This window comes from Phoenix dactylifera, chromosome 2 (assembly GCF_051530095.1).
Source record: "Phoenix dactylifera cultivar Ajwa chromosome 2, Ajwa_hap1_PhDact_Kaust_v1.1, whole genome shotgun sequence".
In the NCBI taxonomy this organism is placed as follows: Eukaryota; Viridiplantae; Streptophyta; class Magnoliopsida; order Arecales; family Arecaceae; genus Phoenix; species Phoenix dactylifera.
This window is the reverse complement of record NC_143191.1, coordinates 25,843,707-25,854,778: the sequence shown is the minus strand read 5'-3', so window position 1 is coordinate 25,854,778 and position 11,072 is coordinate 25,843,707. Positions and strand designations below refer to the sequence as shown.

Sequence of the window (11,072 nt, the reverse complement as noted above, 5' to 3'; positions counted from 1 at the left end):
ACAGCACTTAGATATGACTCCCTAGGATCTGATTGGTATCTAGCACATATTCCCACACTAAACACTATGTCTGGCCTACTAGTAGTAAGGTAAAGCAAAGATCCAATTAAGCCCCTATAAAGCTTTATATCTATACTTTTCCTTTTTTCATCTTTGTCTAGCTTACTAGTGGGATTCTTTGGGGTGCCTATTCCCTTGTGATTTTCATTCCCAAACTTTTTTAATATTTTCTTTGTGTATTTAGTTTGATGAATGAAGATACCTTCCTTAGTTTGCTTGATTTGTAATCCGAGAAAGAAATTTAGTTCTCCCATCATACTCATCTCGAATTCTCCTTGCATTAATTTAGCAAACTCTTTGCAAAGATTATCATTAGTGGCATCAAAAATTATGTTATCTACATATATTTGAACTACTAGCAGATTTTTATCTTTTCTTTTGAGAAAAAGTGTTTTATCTACATTTTTCCTACTGAATTCATTATTCAGTAGAAATTTGCTTAGTCGATCATACCAAGCCCTAGGTGCTTGTTTCAATCCATATAATACCTTATGTAATCTAAACACATGATTTGGCAATTCATGATTCTCAAATCCAGGAGGTTGCTCTACATATATTTCTTCCTCTATAAAACCGTTTAAGAAGGCGCTTTTTACATCCATTTGATACAATTTAAAATCCATGAAGCATGCAAAAGCTAGAAGTAATCTAATAGCTTCTAATCTGGCCACGGGAGCAAATGTTTCCTCAAAATCTATCCCTTCTTCTTGATTGTATCCCTTAGCTACAAGTCTAGCTTTATTTCTTATGACTACCCCATTTTCATCTAATTTATTTCTAAAGATCCATTTTGTTTCAATTACAGAGTTATGCTTTGGTCTCTCAGTTAATGTCCATACATTACTTCTTTTGAATTGATTTAATTCTTCTTGCATAGCATTTATCCAATTTATGTCTTTTTCAGCTTCTTCATAAGTCTTAGGTTCTAATTGTGAAACAAAAGCAAGATAATCATTTATATTTCTAAGAGAGGATCGAGTTCTTACCTCTTGAGATGGATCACCAATGATTAAGTCTTTAGGGTGTCCATGTGCATACCTCCATTCCTTTGGCAAGTCTTGAGATTGTGGTGGCACGCGATCATTTTCCATTTCTTGATTTGGCACGTCATCAAGATTTAATTTTTCAAAGTCAATAATTCCTGTATCATCATCAAGAATATTTTCTCTTCTAGGAGACTCACTATTAGACTCATCAAAAATGATATTAACTGACTCTTCAACTACAAGAGTTCTTTTGTTGAATACTCTGTATGCCCTGCTAGATGTAGAGTATCCTAAGAAGATATCTTCATATGACTTGGCATCAAATTTACTTAGATCCTCCTTGTCATTGTTTAAAATGAAACATCTACATCCAAATACTTTAAGATATTTAGCAGTTGGTTTCTTATTCTTCCAAAGTTCATAAGGAGTTTTCTTGGTTATAGGTCGTATTAGAACACGATTCAGAATATGGCAAGCAGTACTTATAGCTTCAGCCTAAAAGTACTTTGGAAGATTTGACTCACACAACATTGTGTGTGCCATTTCTGCCAAGGTCCTATTTCTCCTTTCAACAACTCCATTTTGTTGAGGCATTCTAGGTGCTGAAAATTGATGTGAGATACCATTTTCATTACAAAATTCTTCAAAGTGTTGATTTTCAAATTCAATTCCATGATCACTTCGAATTGCTATTAAGGTAAGCTTCTTTTCAGTTATTATATTTTTATAATATTTTACGAATGCTGAAAATGCTTCATTCTTTTGTGCAAGAAATGAAACCCATGTATATCTTGAAAAATCATCTACTATAACTAGTCCATACTTCTTTCCTCCTAGACTTGCGGTTCTAGTGGGTCCAAATAGATCCATGTGTATGAGTTCAAAAGGCCTAGTGGTTGATACTATATTCTTTGATTTGAATGATGATTTTGTTTGCTTTCCTAATGAGCATGGACCACAGATTTTGTCCTTTTCAAAGATCAATTTTGGCACATCTTTTATCAAATCCTTCTTGACTAGTTTTGATATTAAGTCCATACTAGCATGTCCTAGTCTACGATGCCAAAGCCAACTTGTTTCACTTTTTCTTTCTTCATTAATAATTAAACATAATCCATTTTTCTTGCCTAATTCATGAAGATCTACCATGTAAATATTTCTTTGCCTTTGTCCTACAAGTACAATGCTATTATCTTTAGGATTTGTCATTATGCATACTGAGGCTTCAAATATGACTTTAAAATCTTTATCACAAAATTGACTTATGGTAAGTAGGTTATGTTTCAAACCATTAACTAATAAGACATTTTCTATAAAGGTAGATGGAGTAATAAAAATTTTATCCTTTCTAATGATAAATCATTTTCCATTGTCTCCATAGGTTACTACTCCACCCTTCTTAGATTCCAAGGTGACAAATTGTTGTACGTCACCTGTCATGTGTCTTGAACAGCCGCTATCTAGATACCATCGTCTATCCACCTATTAGCTGCAAGACACTCCTGCAATCAAGATCAAGAATAAGCTTTAGGTACCCAAACTATGTTGGGTCCTTTAGGGTTAGTACTTGATGTTCCTTTTGGAACCCAAACTTTCTTGGATTTTAGCTTATGATTATTACTCAATTTGTTGTAGCTAGACTTTCTATAGTTACACTCATATGCTTTATGTCCTAATTTATTGCAGCTATGACAAGTTATATTTTTATTTTTAGCTTTCACAAATATGTTCTTTAAATATTTTTGTTTTCTATTTGTTTTATATCCTAATCCAGCTTTATTATATACAGCTTTTTGACTATCAAGAATCATATTTAATTTAGTTGAGCTAAGTGTAAACTTGTCTACTAAGGATTTGTATTTTTCAGCATCTTCCTTTAACTTGACATTTTCAGCATTTTGAATTTTGGTTTTATTGGTGAATCTCCTACTTAATGTTTCATAGTCATTAGATAGTTTTTGCTTTTCTTTGATAAGAGATTGATTTTCATCTTTTAAAACTTTATTTTTATTGATTAATTTCTTGTGTTCTTTCATGAGTTCTAAAAATGCATCATGTAACTCTTCTACTGTAAAATTACATTCAAGTTCAGAATCTACCTCATCGTCATTGGCCATATGACAGATTTGGGCCGTCTTTTGTTGATCTTCCTCTTCCGAACTTGACTCCTCACTTTCACTCCATTCAGCCATGAAGTTCTTCTTCTTAAGTTTTCTTGCCATCCACTTCAATTCCGGACAATCTATCTTGAAATGCCTGGGTTTGTTACACTCATAGCAAATTGGCGTTTTCTTTTTCTTTTCTTTGTCCTTACCCTTTTCTTTGCTTGAGCTACCTTTGAAGAAGGGCTTCCTTTTATGAAATTTCTTCTTTCCTCTCATGAACTTTCTGAATTTTCTTTCAAGCATAGCCATTCCTTCTTCATCATATTCCTCCTCATCATCAGATTCTTCTGATTCAGTTTTCTATTTTGGAGTAGTAGACTTCAAAGCAATGGTCTTTCTTTTCTTGACCTCATCTTCTGAATTTTGCCTCATGGTCAACTCATGGGTCATGAGTGATCCTAAAAGTTCTTCCAATTGCAATGTATTGAGGTCCTTTGCTTCTTGAATTGCTATTACTTTAGCCTCCCAAACTCTTGGTAGAGACCTGAGAATTTTTCGCACTAAATTAGAGTTAGTGTAAGACTTTTCTAAACTTTTTAGCCTATTTATGATTTCTGTGAATCGAGTAAACATTTCAGTTATGGACTCAGTGGACTCCATTTTAAACAACTCATACTTATGAACTAATATATTTATTTTTGACTCCTTGACTTGATTAGTTTTTTCATGTGTGACCTCCAGTTTATCCCAAATTTCTTTCGCGGAGATGCATGTAGATATTCTATTGAATTCACTTACATCTAGTGAATAGTAAAGTACATTTATTGCTTTTGCATTTAGTTGTGCTAGTCTTCTATCACTCTCATTCCAATCCATTTCTGGTTTGGGAATGATTGTGCCCTCTATACTAATTGTGGGTGTGTGTGGTCCTCTAGTTATGATATTCCATAATTCATAGTCTAGAGCTTGAATGAATATCATCATCCTAGCTTTCCAGTATGTATAATTTGAGCCATTAAACAGAGGAGGTCTATTTGTGGATTGCCCCTCACTCATAGAACACCTTACTTGGGTTGTCATGATCTTTGTCTCTTGATTGCGAGATCAACAAATACTATGTGAGCACCTTGCTCTGATACCACTTGTTGCCCAAGGTGACAAGCCAAGAGGGGGGTGGGGTGAATTGGTTTCTCTAAATTTTTACTATCTTAATTTAGTCAATCGATGAGTGAGTGAAGTTAAAACAATACACAATGCAAATACACAAGAAGTATAGTGGTTCGGTGCTCTTCTAAGCACCTACGTCCACTCCCCAAGCGACCCCTTGGGAATTCATTATAATCTCATGGACACAGTTGGATTGTTTTCCGGGCTCACAATCCAAAAACCTTTACACATTGGTTTTCCGGGATCACCAAGAACCTATGTTGGTTTTATGGGCTCACCAACGAACCTTCACAATTGGTTTTACGGGCTCACCAACAAACCTACACCGTTGGTTTTACGTGCTCACCAACAAACCTTTACAAGGTGATTAAAAAGAAGAAGAAAGTTGAAACTCCTAGATGAGCAAATATAACAATTATAAGCTACAAAGAAGAGTTTAGAATATAGTTATCGCTTGATGAGACTTCTCTCTTCTTTGTCAAGAATGCTTCACTCTTTAAGGATGGATAGAGCTCTTAATGTCTCTTGGAATCTGCTCAGCCACTTCCTTTTGACTCTTTGAATGAAGCACTTGGATGAAGAAAATTAGGGCTCTTGTCTTTCTTGTGTAAGCTTTGATATTTTGCAAAAGGATGTTTTCTCTGATGAATAGTGTCCTTTTAAATAGTTTCCCTCATCCATTGGACACCCCCTATTGGTTAGATTTCAAAAACTAGCCGTTACTTACTGTTGGAAGGACAAAAAGTACTTCTGCAGAACTAGCCGTTATGTTTCTGCCCGTGCTTGGGTCGACCCAAACTTTCTGGGGTCGACTCAAACCACTGTTCATTAGACTTGGGGTCGACTCAACTTTCACTGGGGTCGACCCAACTTTCAATGGGGTCGACTCATGCTACATTGGGGTCGGCCCTCTCAGGAAACACAGAACCTTATATTTCAGCCGTTTTTCACTTGGGTCGACTCAACTTTTTCTGGGTCGACTCAAGGTTCAGTTGGGTCGACTCAAATTCCATTGGGGTCGACCTTCTTAGGGATTCCAGAGAACCAGTTTTTGAATGATACAGCCTTTGGGTTGACTCATGTTCAGTTTGGGTTGACTCAAGGTGGGGTCGACTCAAGTTTCATTGGGGTCGACCCTCTCAGGGATTCTAGAGACTTATTTTCTTGAGGCTTGAAGATGGGGTCGACTCAACTTTCACTTGGGTTGGCCCAAGTACTGTTCATCCGTGCCATTTTTGCAGAAATGTGCCTGATAGTTTCTTGATGTGCCGAGGTCGACTCCACCAATCTTGAGGTCGACTCATTCCACACTTTGCTGCAACTTAAGGTTAGATTCATCCATATAATCAATGAAATATACTTCAAGCAATTTTGAATATATGTCATGGTGGTGCTACATACTCTAAACAATGAAAATTACTATTATCCCCTTAGGAGTACGTTTCACTTGAAACTTTGCCGAATTGGAATTTAGAATTCACTATCCCTTTTCTATCGCAAATTTTATCTCATTGGTAATCATTGAAGTACATCTTGATCTCATTCTTCTAATATACCGTGGGTGACGAACTTAGTAATGATGTATCATATTACCTTGTAATATTTAATTAGATATTCCCTTAATGGTTGTGTTAATCATCAAAATACCACTATCATCCTCAATTAGATTTAGATTCATAAGTTGCTTAATTGAATTATAATATACATGACCTAATCTACCATGCCAAATAGAAGAAGGTTCTATATTCATAATCAAAGAATTTTCATTCATTGAAAGAGCTATTACATTCAACTTAAACAATCCTTCACTTAGAAATATTTTTCAATAAACATTACACCATAAGAAATTACAACTTTGTTGTACTCAAAAATAAGACGATAGCCTTGCTGGACATGTAAGGAACCCCTAATGAGGTTTTTCTTAACAACTAGAACATGTTGGACGTCGTGCAGAGACAGAACTTTTTCAGAGGTAAGCTTTAAGTCCACTCGTTCCACTCCTAGCACACGCATATCCGAGCTATTTACCATGATCACAGCTTCTCCACTTGAGACCTGGTAAGAAAAAAACCAAGAGCGATCCGAACAAATATGAATATCAGCTCCGGTATCAATCCACCAGTCAAGTGCTTGTAAAGTTATGTTAACATCAGGAGTGAAGAAAACAGACATGAAAGCTGTCTCAGAGGAGTAAGCACCGTAAGTTACCATGTTGACTTGAGCACTGGTTGTGTGTGGACCCTACTTCTTGGATTGAAGAGGTGTAGTCTTCTTATAAAAGCACTGGAGAGACAAATGATTGGTCCGACCACATACATAACAAAAACGAACACCACCATTCTCTTTCTTCTTCTTCTAGTCCTGGGATTGGATAGGTTTTCCATTGTGGTGGTTAGGGTTTCTAGGGTTATAAGGTTTCTTTTTGTAATGCTTATTTTCGAAAGGTCGGTTCTGATTTTTTCTAGGTGGGGCCTCTACATTATAAGCATTATTCTTGTGTCCAGTAGAGGTTTTACTCCTGAGCCTATGCTGCTCTTCAATTCTAATGGAGTTTAAGACTTGGGTTAGGATGAGACCTCCTTGGGTATGGCTCAGGGTCTTAGCAAAATCAGACCATGAATTAGGTAGTTTATCTATCAGACAGGCTACCTGGAATGATTTATCCAAATTGGTCCCATTAGCCCTAAGCTGATGGATTAGGATTTCAAAGTCATGGATTTGGTTATTTATAGGCTTTGAGTCCACCATCCTAAAATTATTGAAGTCAGAGGCCTTGAATCTCTTTACCCCAGCATCATCAAAATCATGTTTGCTATCTAGGGTGTCCTAGAGTTCTTTGACACTCTTGGCTGTGTAATAGATATCATACAGCCTCTCAGAAAGGGCCCCTAGGATTCTATGGATGCAATGATAGTCTATCTCATAATGTGTCATAGAGGGTGTGCTAGTGGAGGCAGAAGGTTCAGTGTTGGAGGAGATTGAGTTTCGATTTGAGTTTTGGCGAGTAGCATATCGTGAAGTAGTTGGGTTGGACCCGTTATCAACTTCAGTAGTGCTTTCACCTATGGCTGAGATCAACCCTAATGTGGTGAGCCAGAACAGCATTTGGTTCTACCACCTCCTAAAGTTATAGCCATTAAATTTTTCAGGTTTGATACTAAAATGGTCACTAATGTTTGAGGCCATAGGTTCAAGGTTATAGAGAAGGGACAGAAACCTGAATGAAGGCAAAAAGTTTATGTCAAAAGATTGCACTAAAATTTGTATTGAATTTTGAATGTCTAGTTGATATATCCAAAAAAATAATAGCCAGATCAGCTCGGTGGTAGAGCACTAGGCTCACTTAAGTACCAACCTTTCTTAGGCACGTATGCCTTTTTGACAAGCTTTTCTTTGACATTATTAGTTAGTGGATATAATCACTAGAAATCACACAAATTCAATTTTAGAGAAGCCTAAGTGCAAACTTAAATTTGTTATTATGGATTAACTAATTTTCAAATTTTTCGTTTGAATTTTTTAAATTAGTAACAATTGATTACTAAATTTAATGCTAGCAAAACAATTATTGTAATTAAGATCTAATTTATCAATTCAACGAATTATATATATTAGAATTGATTTATTACCTTATTAGAATAATTGATTACTAATTTAGTGCCAGCAAATCAATTATTGTAATTGAGATCTAAAATGTCAATTCAATAAATTATAAGATTTATTACCTTATTAGAATAATTGATTACTAATTTTGTGCTATCAAATCAATTATTGTAATTAAGATCTAAAATGTCAATTCAATACATTATAAAATTTATTATCTTATTAGAATAATTGATTGAGATCTAATAAGCCAATTTAATGAATTAAATTATTATGTATTAACCAATTTTCGAATTTTTCGTTTGAATGGGATCTAAAAATTACTCCTTGAGGAGTCTAAATGGAGGTATAATAAACCTCTTGGAGGTTAAGCAAATTATTACCTTTTTAGAATAATTGATTATTAATTTTTATGATAGCAAAATAATTATTTTAATTAAAATCTAATATGTCATAATTATAATAAAGGATTTAATGAATTTTATATTACTAACAAAAATAAACAAACACTTTTTTGGATTATTAGCAATATATCACCTAAATAAACAAATAAATCTATAATTACAATTAATAGAAAATTACAAAAGAAATAATATATATATATGTGTGTGTGTGTGTATGTATATATTATTCGGCGTCAAAATAAATCTATTATGGTACAAAAGAAATTTATTCTAGCACAAAATAAATCTATTCATTTAATAAATTCAAATCATAAAATAGCAAATCCTACAAATCTACTAATATTAAATTTAAAACAAAAATAAGAAAAAAAACCTGATTGAAAGCAGGTCGAAGCGTGTAGACGCTGTCCCAAAGAAGTATTTGCTTTCACGTACGGATCTTCCGATAATCCTCCTCAAAGATATGACGTCCCTAAACTTTCTCTTCGCTACATCTCGAAAGAAGCCAAATCGAATCCGATCGGACTTACAGATCCAACAAAGAATGAAATAAAAAGAATAAAATAAGCTGAATAAAATTGCAAAAATAAAAAATAGAAGTGGCAAAGAGGAAGAACTTTTCTCCAAAATTTATAGAAATAATTGTGCAGGGGCAAATGGGTCTTTTTGCAGATGCGTCTGCGCCTTCTGCGGATATTTCCGTGGTAATTAAGTGCGGGCACTGGCTCACGTTATTCCCAGCGGCAAATGCCCGCTTTTATTCAAGAAAAAAAAAAGAACCACAGCGGGTGCCCGCTAGCAATTGCGCACACGATCCGAATATGGCCGCGTGCGCATTAATTTTTCCAACATAGAGAACAACATGGAACAATAGAGCAACTGAGTAAAAGAAAATAAAACTCAGATGTAGGCATTGATGACACAATCTGCAGCAATTAAAAAGCAGCTTGCTTGGATAATGGCTGAGCTATCATCACTTTAAAAAATTAATAAAAACATTAAAAATTCAAAGAAAATGGATAGCTCTTGATGTGTGAGAAGGTCCTCTAAAAATGGCTAACACATGCACCATCTCCTTCTTCTGCCCATCTCACAAAAAATAAAAAAGAATAAAATAGGAAGCTACTTTTTAAGAACATATTAATGTGGGAAGCTTGGTAAGCGGGTTGCCAACAATAAGGAGGACAAGCCGACCAGTTTTCTTCCCTCTTATCTTGATTCATATAGCTACAGCCAGACCCGGCAACTTTAAGGCAAGGGCAACCCAAAGCCCTAACCTTGGTACATGTAGCGGAAATCCTAACCACCATTATAAAATCTACCACATATTATAAGGAGAAAACGAAGAAAAACCCAAAAATCAAGAGGGAAAAGAAGGGATAAACTATTCTGAAAGGAAGGGGGGAGAGAGAGAGAGTACAATAAAGCACACAAATTCAACATCATAGAGAACGAGACCAATGAAGCGTACAACAAAACAATAAGGTTCACATATTCCATCAATGAGCTCCACCAAAAAAATGTAGAGAAGCAAAAAAGCTGAAGTGTTGACATGTTAGTCCAATGATAACCTCAGAATGAAAAGATTTACTTAAGACATGAGAACAATATAGAACCTCCAATATCAACTATAGCCAAATAGAAGAAACATGTCCTAATGATTAGTTAAACGCAAAATACAAGAAAGAATAATAGCTATATTTTTGTAACTCAAGAAGCAAAAAGATTAATTATCAAATATTATTGTTTCAAAACCTTATCAATCTTCCACTGCCAATAAGAAAGCGGAATGCAGAGCTACCTTAGAGCGCTTTCCGTACAAGAAGGTGAAATCGGAGGATAATGCGTGTCGCAGTAACCTTCTCTTGTTGTCGGAGTAGCCTCCTCGAGAACAGCCCCGTAGGACCACTAATTATTGTAAATAAATTTTACATAGGGAGCAGCAAAATCCCAATTATTTGAAGATATTGAGTTTAAAACAATCTAAAACGTTACATATGAGTAAAAGACAGAATGCTGTGGAACATGTAGCCTAAGCTTTTACTTGGGTTCAATCATGATAAGATGCGCATATGCAATCCTCATATGTCTTGCAACTGTAGCAAGCTGATTGGGAAAGGATAGCACCTGTAATTTTCAACAATACTTGCATGGTTATTTCCATTGCATCTCAACCAAAATACTTAGATTGTAACCTTGCAAACAGCTGAATTATGATGCCCCATACAGCCAATAATTGATGTCAGCATGTTACTTGCAGAACATTCTAACTTCTCAAGTCTCTTAAAGAATGGAAAAGAGTACTTCAGCATACCACAGAATAAAGAGGAAGGATGACTATACAGCGGCTTATAACATGCAATAACATATACAAATATAAAATGTTCTGCTGTTATTCAGCCCTAATCTCATATGATAAGAGACGAAGCTGATGACCACACTCCATTTCTGAGTTCATCAGTTCCTACATGCCAATTGTGCAGTGTAGCGAGAGGATAGTTAAACTCAGATACATACACATGTAGGTACAAATAAATCTGGTGATGTAATATTGTAAAAGGGCTTAGGCCACAAAAGAGAATAGGGAAGGGAGATAACATAATTTAATTGCTATAATATTTTTTCCATTTTTTACCTAGTTGTCGTTTGAAATTACATTCATTACATGCAGACCGAGCTAAAGCTTGAGTTTGGGATTTAGTTCAGGGTAAGTTGGCCTTTACCTTAGGAGGAAAGGTAGAGCTGCA

The 11,072-nt window shown here is 35.1% G+C and overlaps 2 non-coding genes across 2 annotated transcripts; both read right to left on the bottom strand.

The window, feature by feature from the left end:
* Positions 1-9,466: 9,466 nt before the first annotated feature.
* LOC113461559 (small nucleolar RNA snoR109) lies at positions 9,467-9,561 on the bottom strand. The gene has a single exon (XR_003383826.1). It is a non-coding gene; the product is annotated as a small nucleolar RNA snoR109 (small nucleolar RNA).
* Positions 9,562-10,704: 1,143 nt separating this feature from the next.
* LOC113461560 (small nucleolar RNA snoR97) lies at positions 10,705-10,809 on the bottom strand. The gene has a single exon (XR_003383827.1). It is a non-coding gene; the product is annotated as a small nucleolar RNA snoR97 (small nucleolar RNA).
* Positions 10,810-11,072: the final 263 nt, after the last annotated feature.